Genomic DNA, 13,687 nt, shown 5'->3' on the forward strand with positions numbered 1-13,687 from the left:
GTATATTGCCAAAAAGTGTTTGTTTGGTAACAGAATATGAAAGCTGTATATATTAAAACTTGAGTTTAACACTCACAGATCAGGAAAATAGTGGTTTTTGGCAAAAAAAAGTGTGTTTTTAAAAACCCAGAAAATGATGACTGTATTTCTAGCTTAAATTGCACACTGACTAATCCAGCTGTTGTATATTGCCCAAAAAAAGTGTTTTTTTGGTAACAGAATATGAATGCTGTATATATTAAACTTGAATTTAACACTTGCAGATCTGGAAAATAGTGTTTTTTTGCACAAAAAGTGTGTTTTTAAAAAGCCAGAAAATTATTTCTAGCTTAAATTGCACACTGACGAAGCCTGCAAATGCACCGGTTGTTGTAAATTGCCCAAAAAATTGGGATTTTCAATGTCTCAAAAGCTCAGATGCAGTGCTAGTGCACTGAGCTTGCATAAAATGGCCGCATCGCACAGACCTATCACTTACCAGTAGGAGCAGCGACGGCCGGCCACAGACAGCGCAGGTAAGTATAAGCTAAGTAACCATGGCAGCCAGGACTGCAGTAGCGTCCTGGCTGCCATGGTAACCGATCGGAGCCCCATGGGACTCTGATCGGAAATGCCGCTCCGCTGCCACCAATGATGGGGGGGAGGGGGGTTGTTAGCCTGTGGCCACTGCCACCAATGCTTTTAATACTGTTGAGGGAGGGGGGGGCCGCACTGGCCACCAATGCCTTTAATACTGAAAAGGGAGGGAGGGGGGGCCGCACTGGCCACCAATGCTTTTAATACTGGGGAGGGAGGGGGGTCTGGCCCCTGCTGCCTGGCAGCACCCGATCAGGGACGTGAGATCCGCACAATTAACCCCTCAGGTGCGTGAAAACTCAGATCTGAAAAAGCTGCTATGCAGACGGATCCGCACTGAACAGATACCATAGTTTGCATGTATAGATGCGGATCCGTCTGTGCAGATACCAGACAGATCCACACCTAGCGCAAGTGTGAAAGTAGCCTCAGGCTGAGTTCACACTTTAGATATTTGGTCATTTATTTCCATCAGTTATTGTTAGCCAAAACTCGTAATGAAGCCTACACAGAGATAAGGTATAATGGAAAGATTTATACCTGGTCTGTGTTTTTGACCCAAATCTGGTTTTGGCTCACATCAACTGATGGAAATAGCTGACCAAATAACTGAAGTGTGAACTTTGCCTCAAAATGCGTATGGAAAATACCTGTCCAGGCACTTCTGTGTAGGCCTAGGTCACATACAGTAGTAACCTTTACTGTAACAAGTAAGTACAATGGAAACAATCACTTACTCTTCTGGACAGAAAACGCTATCCATTGTTTTAACAGTCGGGAGACTTTGCTAGACTGGAGAAACCTGAGGCCTACATTTTTGCATTAGATTTAAACAAAAAGATCTTTATCCTTTCTTGTTCACCTCTAAACATCAACTAGGAGTTATAAATAGCTCTTCACAAAGACTATGATTGTAACTATGACTACCTCCCGAATAGATGTCCTTCAACGCTAAATCAATGTAATGACAATGTATGAGCATCATGTATAATACACACAGTATATAAATGCATATAGTATAACAAAAATATATAATTTAATCCTAAATCCAGTTTCCTTTATTTCTGTCTCCACACATTTCCCCCAATTTTTTTTTTTGGGGGGGGGGGGGTTATTGTTGATTATATCTAAACCAGTATACATATTTAAAGGATTTCTGCAGTTCTTTTAAACTGATGATCTATCCTCTAGATCAGGGGTGCACAACCTGCGGCCCCCAACCATCTGGTGACAGACATGTATGACTATGTATTGTGGCTGCTCACATAAATTTTTCATGTATTCTCCCATTAGATGTGAATCCTGGAGGTGTAACCAAACATTTATAGTATATACTGTATGTACAATATGCAATAAATACAGTATATCAGTTGGTAATACCCCTTTAACTTTTATTTTTCGGCCCTTGGGATTCCTTCAGTCTGACAATGTGGCCCCCAACCAGAAGGCTAAGCTCTGTTCATTTAAATGGAGCTTAGCTGCGCCCAGGCCAGTCATACTAGTCGTGACATCACTGGGCCTAAGATAAACAGCGAGAAGGCAGTGGCGCTCCTGGAGCCATTTCCATTTACTTCTCCACAAGTTACCAATCAATTTTTTTGTTGTTCAGTATTAGAGATGAGCAAAGTTTTCAAAAATTAGATTCGGACGCTTTGCCCAAATTTTCCGGAAAAAAAAAGAAATTTGATCCAAATTAATTTGTGATTAAAAGTGTTTAAAATCAGCTATTTCCTGGCTGCAGGGAACCTGTATATTGGTTATACAACACTGTACATTGCAGAACCATGTATAGCTAGTCCGCTGTGGTTGTGAAACTGTTACTGTGTGTCAGTATAAAAGGCATCACTCTTATAATCAGTTCACACTTCACTTATTTGGGCTGTTATGGGCCCAAAGATGACCAAATAACTCAAGTGTGAACTCCGCCTTACAGGTCACTGTTAGCATCAGGTATAAAGAACCATGCAGTGGCCCAAGATTACTGTAGAGTGAAAAGAGTGCACTCCTTTTACAGCGTCAGCTGATTCCACATAGATCGCTAGAGAACCTGTTCTGTTTCACACTGAGACAAGTAGTGACCCCCTGACAGAGTGGAGAGGGTGCCAGCAGTAGGTTTGTGTGGATGTCACTGTTTATCTTTCCCTTCTTCTGATCCGTCATAAGAACAACTCAAAAAAATAGGATCCTGTCTTTTGAGCATCTGCCTTCACACGGTCACCATTTGATCAGTAATCCATCAGTATTGTTAATGGGGTTATCCCACTTATCATTTTCATACCTGCTGCCAGCGCGCCGTTCACTTCCTGGTTTCTGGTTGGGGGCTGGCCTCATCTTGATCGAAGTCTTCTCCCGGCCGGGCCACTCGCTGGAATGAATGCACACGCCGCTGCGCATGCGCCATGGTGACTTATTCCTGGCCAGTATAGTACAGAGTCGGCGTACGTGTTCGCGGCTCTGTACTATTCTGGCCAGAAAGAAGTCATCATTGCGCATGTGCTGCAGCGTGTTCACGAAAGTGAGCAGCCCGGCCGGGAGAAAAGAAGGAGTCTTCTGCGCAAGTACGGCCACTAGGATTCTGGGGAAGAGCGGTGGCTGTAACCAGGGGAGACCGAAAGACAACAATGAGGCAAGTGGGGATGAATTTTCTCATAAAGGGTGGGAATTGGTTAATCAAATATATTTACAAAAATGATCACTGTCAAATTATTAACAGATTTAACAGCGATCATTATGATGGGATAACCCCTTTAAGGCCCAAAAAAAAAACAGGAGTGGATCCAAAACAGAGATGATTGGAATATTTGCATTTCTGTGTTTTGTACCCACTCCTGCTTTTGAAATCCAAATCATGGGCAAAATAGGGACCATGTGATACAGGCCTTACAGATGCTCCAAAGACAGATCAGAAGAAGAGTAAAATAAATAAGGCCAAACAGGGACACTAGTGTGTGTCACAATGGACGGAACACTGTGTGTGTCCCAATGGGCCAGCATCCTTCAGGAATAATGGATGAAACACTGCGCTTGTCACAATGGGTCAGCGTTCTCCTTGGACAAGGGTCAGAACACTGCCTGTGTCATAATGGTTCACCATCTTCAAAGAACAAATTCCAGAACACTACGCGTGTTACAATGGTCCAACATTTTCAAAGGACAACTGAGAGAATACTGCGTATCTCACAATGGGCCAGCATCTTCCTGTAACAATGGACAGCACACTACATGTGTAAAAAGGGCCCATCATTCTCCAGAAACAATGGACAGAACACTTTGCATGTCAGAATGGGACAGCATTCTCCACTGACAATAGATGGAACAATATGCGTGGCACAGTGGGCCAGCAACATCCAAGGATAATGGATGGAGCACTGCTCATGTCACAATGAGACGGAACAATGCACATACTGTATCACAATGGGCCAGTATCCTCCTATAACAATGGATGGAACACTGCATATGTGCAATGGGCTATCATCCTTCAGGTACAATGGATGAAACACTCCAGGGGTAGTGGATGGAACACCGCATGTACCACAATAGGCCAGAATTCTCCAAGGACAATCTACCATCTTCAAAGGATGAATGACAGAACACTGTGTGTGTCACAAATGCTCAGCATGTTCAAGGGACAACTGATGGACCACTGCTCGTATCACAATGAATCAGTATCCTGCAGTGACAATAAGCAGAACAATGCATATGTCAAAGTGGGCTAGAATTCTCTAGGGACAATAGATGGAACACTGTGTGTGTCACAATAAGCCAGCACCCTCCAGGGATAATAGATGGAACACTGCATGTATCACAATGAGTCAGTATCCTGCTGTGACAATAGGCAGAACAATGCATGTGCCACAATAGTCTAGAATTCTCCAGGGACAATGGCCAGAACACTGTAAGTTTCACAATAGTCCGTCATCTTCATAGTACAACTGAAAGTACAATGTGCATGTCACAATCGTCCAGCATCTAAGAGGGATTGTCTCACTTCAGCAAGTGTCATTTATCATGTAAATAAAGTTAATACAAGCCACTTACTAATGCAATGTTATTATCCATATTGCTTCCTTTGCTGACTTGATTTATTTTTCCATCACATTATACACTGTTCGTTTCCATGGTTACAACTAGGGATGAGCAAATTGACTTCGGATGAAACATCTGAAGTCGATTCGCATAAAACTTTGTTTGAATACTGTAAGGAGCAGGAGGAAGCGGGCGGGTTCGGATAAAGTTCTTTAACAGTAGAAATTATTTTTGAAGTTATTACTAGGGATGAGCGAACTCGAACTGTATAGTTCGGGTTCGTACCGAATTTTGGGGTGTCCGTGACACGGACCCGAACCCGGACATTTTCGTAAAAGTCCGGGTTCGGGTTCGGTGTTCGTCGCTTTCTTGGCGCTTTTGTGACGCTTTCTTGGCGCTTTTTGAAAGGCTGCAAAGCAGCCAATCAACAAGCGTCATACTACTTGCCCCAAGAGGCCATCACAGCCATGCCTACTATTGGCATGGCTGTGATTGGCCAGAGCACCATGTGACCCAGCCTCTATTTAAGCTGGAGTCACATAGCGCCGCCCGTCACTCTGCTCTGATTAGCGTAGGGAGAGGTTGCGGCTGCGACAGTAGGGCGAGATTAGGCAGATTAACTCCTCCAAAGGACTTGATTAACTGATCGATCTGCAGCTGTGGATCATTGAGCTGCTGATCCTCAATTGCTCACTGTTTTTAGGCTGCACAGACCGTTTGTCAGTCTCATTTTTCTGGGGTGATCGGCGGCCATTTTGTGTCTTGTGGTGCGCCAGCACAAGCTGCGACCAAGTGCATTTAACCCTCAATGGTGTGGTTGTTTTTTGGCTAAAGCCTACATCAGGGTGAAGCTGTCACACCAAGTGCATTTAACCAGCAATAGTCTGTTCATTTTTTGGCCATATACAAAATCAGGGGCAAGCTGCGCCTGTCACCAAGTGCATTTAACCCTCAATGGTGTGGTTGTTTTTTGGCTAAAGCCTACATCAGGGTGAAGCTGTGACACCAAGTGCATTTAACCAGCAATAGTCTGTTCATTTTTTGGCCATATACAAAATCAGGGGCAAGCTGCGCCTGTCACCAAGTGCATTTAACCCTCAATGGTGTGGTTGTTTTTTGGCTAAAGCCTACATCAGGGTGAAGCTGTCACACCAAGTGCATTTAACCAGCAATAGTCTGTTCATTTTTTGGCCATATACAAAATCAGGGGCAAGCTGCGCCTGTCACCAAGTGCATTTAACCCTCAATGGTGTGGTTGTTTTTTGGCTAAAGCCTACATCAGGGTGAAGCTGTCACACCAAGTGCATTTAACCAGCAATAGTCTGTTTATTTTTTGGCCATATCCCAGTCTAATTCTGTCACTAAATCCATACCGGTCACCCAGCGCCTAAATACTAGGCCTCAAATTTATATCCAGCTAAATCTGTCCCTAGTGCTGTAGCTGGGCGAGTTATTTAGTGTCCGTTCAAGCACATTTCTTGTTCTGGGTTGAAATACAATTCCCAATTTAGCAATTTCATAATTTAGTGGTTCCTGCTATATCAGAGCTATTTGAAATCTATCCCAAAAAGGGTATATAATATTGAAGGTGCACATTGGGTCATTCAGAATAACTTCACACACACCCGCTACTGTGTATTTCCAAGTCTAATTCTGTCACTAAACCCATACCTGTCACCCAGCGCCTAAATACTAGGCCTCAAATTTAAATCCCTCTAAATCTCTCGTTACCGCTGTACTGTTGTTGCTGGGCAAGATATTTAGTGTCCGTCAAAGCACATTTTTTGTTCTGGGTTGAAGTACAATTCCCAATTTAGCAATTTCATAATTTAGTGGTTCCTGCTATATCAGAGCTATTTGGAATCTATCCCTAAAAGGGTATATAATATTGAAGGTGCACATTGGGTCATTCAGAATAACTTCACACACACCCGCTACTGTGTATTTCCAAGTCTAATTCTGTCACTAAACCCATACCTGTCACCCAGCGCCTAAATACTAGGCCTCAAATTTAAATCCCTCTAAATCTCTCGTTACCGCTGTACTGTTGTTGCTGGGCAAGATATTTAGTGTCCGTCAAAGCACATTTTTTGTTCTGGGTTGAAGTACAATTCCCAATTTAGCAATTTCATAATTTAGTGGTTTCTGCTATATCAGAGCTATTTGAAATCTATCCCTAAAAGGGTATATAATATTGAAGGTGCACATTGGGTCATTCAGAATAACTTCACACACACGCTTCTGTGCATTTCCAAGTCTAATTCTGTCACTAAATCCATACCGGTGACCCAGCGCCTAAATACTAGGCCTCAAATTTAAATCCCTCTAAATCTCTCGTTACCCACCGCTGTACTGTTGTTGCTGGGCAAGATATTTAGTGTCCGTCAAAGCACATTTTTTGTTCTGGGTTGAAGTACAATTCCCAATTTAGCAATTTCATAATTTAGTGGTTTCTGCTATATCAGAGCTATTTGAAATCTATCCCTAAAAGGGTATATAATATTGAAGGTGCACATAGGGTCATTCAGAATAACTTCACACACACGCTTCTGTGCATTTCCAAGTCTAATTCTGTCACTAAATCCATACCGGTGACCCAGCGCCTAAATACTAGGCCTCAAATTTAAATCCCTCTAAATCTCTCGTTACCCACCGCTGTACTGTTGTTGCTGGGCAAGATATTTAGTGTCCGTCAAAGCACATTTTTTGTTCTGGGTTGAAGTACAATTCCCAATTTAGCAATTTCATAATTTAGTGGTTTCTGCTATATCAGAGCTATTTGAAATCTATCCCTAAAAGGGTATATAATATTGAAGGTGCACATAGGGTCATTCAGAATAACTTCACACACACGCTTCTGTGCATTTCCAAGTCTAATTCTGTCACTAAATCCATACCGGTGACCCAGCGCCTAAATACTAGGCCTCAAATTTATATCCCGCTAAATCTCTCGTTACCGCTGTACTGTTGTTGCTGGGCAAGATATTTAGTGTCCGTCAAAGCACATTTTTTGTTCTGGGTTGAAGTACAATTCCCAATTTAGCAATTTCATAATTTAGTGGTTCCTGCTATATCAGAGCTATTTGAAATCTATCCCAAAAAGGGTATATAATATTGAAGGTGCACATTGGGTCATTCAGAATAACTTCACACACACCCGCTACTGTGTATTTCCAAGTCTAATTCTGTCACTAAACCCATACCTGTCACCCAGCGCCTAAATACTAGGCCTCAAATTTAAATCCCTCTAAATCTCTCGTTACCGCTGTACTGTTGTTGCTGGGCAAGATATTTAGTGTCCGTCAAAGCACATTTTTTGTTCTGGGTTGAAGTACAATTCCCAATTTAGCAATTTCATAATTTAGTGGTTTCTGCTATATCAGAGCTATTTGAAATCTATCCCTAAAAGGGTATATAATATTGAAGGTGCACATTGGGTCATTCAGAATAACTTCACACACACGCTTCTGTGCATTTCCAAGTCTAATTCTGTCACTAAACCCATACCTGTCACCCAGCGCCTAAATACTAGGCCTCAAATTTAAATCCCTCTAAATCTCTCGTTACCGCTGTACTGTTGTTGCTGGGCAAGATATTTAGTGTCCGTCAAAGCACATTTTTTGTTCTGGGTTGAAGTACAATTCCCAATTTAGCAATTTCATAATTTAGTGGTTTCTGCTATATCAGAGCTATTTGAAATCTATCCCTAAAAGGGTATATAATATTGAAGGTGCACATTGGGTCATTCAGAATAACTTCACACACACGCTTCTGTGCATTTCCAAGTCTAATTCTGTCACTAAATCCATACCGGTGACCCAGCGCCTAAATACTAGGCCTCAAATTTAAATCCCTCTAAATCTCTCGTTACCCACCGCTGTACTGTTGTTGCTGGGCAAGATATTTAGTGTCCGTCAAAGCACATTTTTTGTTCTGGGTTGAAGTACAATTCCCAATTTAGCAATTTCATAATTTAGTGGTTTCTGCTATATCAGAGCTATTTGAAATCTATCCCTAAAAGGGTATATAATATTGAAGGTGCACATAGGGTCATTCAGAATAACTTCACACACACGCTTCTGTGCATTTCCAAGTCTAATTCTGTCACTAAATCCATACCGGTGACCCAGCGCCTAAATACTAGGCCTCAAATTTAAATCCCTCTAAATCTCTCGTTACCGCTGTCCTGTTGTAGCTGGGAAAGTTATTTAGTGCCCGTCAAAGCACATTTTTTGTTCTGGGTTGAAGTACAATTCCCAATTTAGCAATTTCATAATTTAGTGGTTTCTGCTATATCAGAGCTATTTGAAATCTATCCCTAAAAGGGTATATAATATTGAAGGTGCACATAGGGTCATTCAGAATAACTTCACACACACGCTTCTGTGCATTTCCAAGTCTAATTCTGTCACTAAATCCATACCGGTGACCCAGCGCCTAAATACTAGGCCTCAAATTTAAATCCCTCTAAATCTCTCGTTACCGCTGTCCTGTTGTAGCTGGGAAAGTTATTTAGTGCCCGTCAAAGCACATTTTTTGTTCTGGGTTGAAGTACAATTCCCAATTTAGCAATTTCATAATTTAGTGGTTCCTGCTATATCAGAGCTATTTGAAATCTATCCCAAAAAGGGTATATAATATTCAAGGTGCACATTGGGTCATTCAGAATAACTTCACACACACGCTTCTGTGCATTTCCAAGTCTAATTCTGTCACTAAATCCATACCGGTCACCCAGCGCCTAAATACTAGGCCTCAAATTTATATCCCGCTGAATTTGAATACAATACATTGGGCCAAATAATATATTTGTTGTTGTGGTGAACCATAACAATGAGAAAAACATCTAGTAAGGGACGCGGACGTGGACATGGTCGTGGTGGTGTTAGTGGACCCTCTGGTGCTGGGAGAGGACGTGGCCGTTCTGCCACATCCACACGTCCTAGTGTACCAACTACCTCAGGTCCCAGTAGCCGCCAGAATTTACAGCGATATATGGTGGGGCCCAATGCCGTTCTAAGGATGGTAAGGCCTGAGCAGGTACAGGCATTAGTCAATTGGGTGGCCGACAGTGGATCCAGCACGTTCACATTATCTCCCACCCAGTCTTCTGCAGAAAGCGCACAGATGGCGCCTGAAAACCAACCCCATCAGTCTGTCACATCACCCCCATGCATACCAGGGAAACTGTCTCAGCCTCAAGTTATGCAGCAGTCTCTTATGCTGTTTGAAGACTCCGCTGGCAGGGTTTCCCAAGGGCATCCACCTAGCCCTTCCCCAGCGGTGAAAGACATAGAATGCACTGACGCACAACCACTTATGTTTCCTGATGATGAGGACATGGGAATACCACCTCAGCATGTCTCTGATGATGACGAAACACAGGTGCCAACTGCTGCGTCTTTCTGCAGTGTGCAGACTGAACAGGAGGTCAGGGATCAAGACTGGGTGGAAGACGATGCAGGGGACGATGAGGTCCTAGACCCCACATGGAATGAAGGTCGTGCCACTGACTTTCACAGTTCGGAGGAAGAGGCAGTGGTGAGACCGAGCCAACAGCGTAGCAAAAGAGGGAGCAGTGGGCAAAAGCAGAACACCCGCCGCCAAGAGACTCCGCCTGCTACTGACCGCCGCCATCTGGGACCGAGCACCCCAAAGGCAGCTTCAAGGAGTTCCCTGGCATGGCACTTCTTCAAACAATGTGCTGACGACAAGACCCGAGTGGTTTGCACGCTGTGCCATCAGAGCCTGAAGCGAGGCATTAACGTTCTGAACCTGAGCACAACCTGCATGACCAGGCACCTGCATGCAAAGCATGAACTGCAGTGGAGTAAACACCTTAAAACCAAGGAAGTCACTCAGGCTCCCCCTGCTACCTCTTCTGCTGCTGCCGCCTCGGCCTATTCTGCTGCTGCCGCCTCGGCCTCTTCCTCCGCCTCTGGAGGAACGTTGGCACCTGCCGCCCAGCAAACAGGGGATGTACCACCAACACCACCACCACCACCTCCGTCACCAAGCGTCTCAACCATGTCACACGCCAGCGTTCAGCTCTCCATCTCACAAACATTTGATAGAAAGCGTAAATTCCCACCTAGCCACCCTCGATCCCTGGCCCTGAATGCCAGCATTTCTAAACTACTGGCCTATGAAATGCTGTCATTTAGGCTGGTGGACACAGACAGCTTCAAACAGCTCATGTCGCTTGCTGTCCCACAGTATGTTGTTCCCAGCCGGCACTACTTCTCCAAGAGAGCCGTGCCTTCCCTGCACAACCAAGTATCCGATAAAATCAAGTGTGCACTGCGCAACGCCATCTGTAGCAAGGTCCACCTAACCACAGATACGTGGACCAGTAAGCACGGCCAGGGACGCTATATCTCCCTAACTGCACACTGGGTAAATGTAGTGGCAGCTGGGCCCCAGGCGGAGAGCTGTTTGGCGCACGTCCTGCCGCCGCCAAGGATCGCAGGGCAACATTCTTTGCCTCCTGTTGCCACCTCCTCCTTCTCGGCTTCCTCCTCCTCTTCTTCCACCTGCTCATCCAGTCAGCCACACACCTTCACCACCAACTTCAGCACAGCCCGGGGTAAACGTCAGCAGGCCATTCTGAAACTCATATGTTTGGGGGACAGGCCCCACACCGCACAGGAGTTGTGGCGGGGTATTGAACAACAGACCGACGAGTGGTTGCTGCCGGTGAGCCTCAAGCCCGGCCTGGTGGTGTGTGATAATGGGCGAAATCTCGTTGCAGCTCTGGGACTAGCCAATTTGACGCACATCCCTTGCTTGGCGCATGTGCTGAATTTGGTGGTGCAGAAGTTCATTCACAACTACCCCGACATGTCAGAGCTGCTGCATAAAGTGCGGGCCGTCTGTTCGCGCTTCCGGCGTTCACATCCTGCCGCTGCTCGCCTGTCTGCGCTACAGCGTAACTTCGGCCTTCCCGCTCACCGCCTCATATGCGACGTGCCCACCAGGTGGAACTCCACCTTGCACATGCTGGACAGACTGTGCGAGCAGCAGCAGGCCATAGTGGAGTTTCAGCTGCAGCACGCACGGGTCAGTCGCACTACAGAACAGCACCACTTCACCACCAATGACTGGGCCTCCATGCGAGACCTGTGTGCCCTGTTGCGCTGTTTCGAGTACTCCACCAACATGGCCAGTGGCGATGACACCGTTATCAGCGTTACAATACCACTTCTATGTCTCCTTGAGAAAACACTTAGGGCGATGATGGAACAGGAGGTGGCCCAGGAGGAGGAGGAGGAGGATGAGGAAGAGGGGTCATTTTTAGCACTTTCAGGCCAGTCTCTTCGAAGTGACTCAGAGGGAGGTTTTTTGCAACAGCAGAGGCCAGGTACAAATGTGGCCAGCCAGGGCCCACTACTGGAGGACGAGGAGGACGAGGATGAGGAGGAGGTGGAGGAGGATGAGGATGAAGCATGGTCACAGCGGGGTGGCACCCAACGCAGCTCGGGTCCATCACTGGTGCGTGGCTGGGGGGAAAGGCAGGACGATGACGATACGCCTCCCACAGAGGACAGCTTGTCCTTACCCCTGGGCAGCCTGGCACACATGAGCGACTACATGCTGCAGTGCCTGCGCAACGACAGCAGAGTTGCCCACATTTTAACCTGTGCGGACTACTGGGTTGCCACCCTGCTGGATCCACGCTACAAAGACAATGTGCCCACCTTACTTCCTGCACTGGAGCGTGATAGGAAGATGCGCGAGTACAAGCGCACGTTGGTAGACGCGCTACTGAGAGCATTCCCAAATGTCACAGGGGAACAAGTGGAAGCCCAAGGCCAAGGCAGAGGAGGAGCAAGAGGTCGCCAAGGCAGCTGTGTCACGGCCAGCTCCTCTGAGGGCAGGGTTAGCATGGCAGAGATGTGGAAAACTTTTGTCAACACGCCACAGCTAACTGCACCACCACCTGATACGCAACGTGTTAGCAGGAGGCAACATTTCACTAACATGGTGGAACAGTACGTGTGCACACCCCTCCACGTACTGACTGATGGTTCGGCCCCATTCAACTTCTGGGTCTCTAAATTGTCCACGTGGCCAGAGCTAGCCTTTTATGCCTTGGAGGTGCTGGCCTGCCCGGCAGCCAGCGTTTTGTCTGAACGTGTATTCAGCACGGCAGGGGGCGTCATTACAGACAAACGCAGCCGCCTGTCTACAGCCAATGTGGACAAGCTGACGTTCATAAAAATGAACCAGGCATGGATCCCACAGGACCTGTCCGTCCCTTGTCCAGATTAGACATTAACTACCTCCCCATAACCATATATTATTGGACTCCAGGGCACTTCCTCATTCAATCCTATTTTTATTTTCATTTTACCATTATATTGCGATGCTACCCAAAGTTGAATGAACCTCTCCTCTGCCTGTGTGCTAGGCCTAAATATATGCCAATGGACTGTTGCAGTGGTGGCTGACATGAAGCCTGATTCTCTGCTATGACATGCAGACTAATTCTCTGCTGACATGAAGCCAGATTGTCTGTTACGGGACCTCTCTCCTCTGCCTGGGTGCTGGGCCTAAATTTATGACAATGGACTGTTGCAGTGGTGGCTGACGTGAAGCCTGATTCTCTGCTATGACATGCAGACTGATTCTCTGCTGTCATGAAGCCAGATTGTCTGTTACGGGACCTTTCTCCTCTACCTGGGTTCTGGGCCTAAATTTATGAAAATTGACTCTTACAGTGGTGGGTGACGTGAAGCCTGATTCTCTGCTATGATATGAAGACTGATTCTCTGCTGACATGAAGCCAGATTGTCTGTTACGGGACCTTTCTCCTCTGCCTGGGTTCTGGGCCTAAATTTATGAAAATTGACTCTTACAGTGGTGGGTGACGTGAAGCCTGATTCTCTGCTATGATATGAAGACTGATTCTCTGCTGACATGAAGCCAGATTGTCTGTTACGGGACCTTTCTCCTCTGCCTGGGTTCTGGGCCTAAATTTATGAAAATTGACTCTTACAGTGGTGGGTGACGTGAAGCCTGATTCTCTGCTATGATATGAAGACTGATTCTCTGCTGACATGAAGCCAGATTGTCTGTTACGGGA

Source organism: Bufo gargarizans, chromosome 5 (assembly GCF_014858855.1).
Source record: "Bufo gargarizans isolate SCDJY-AF-19 chromosome 5, ASM1485885v1, whole genome shotgun sequence".
NCBI classification, from domain to species: domain Eukaryota; kingdom Metazoa; phylum Chordata; class Amphibia; order Anura; family Bufonidae; genus Bufo; species Bufo gargarizans.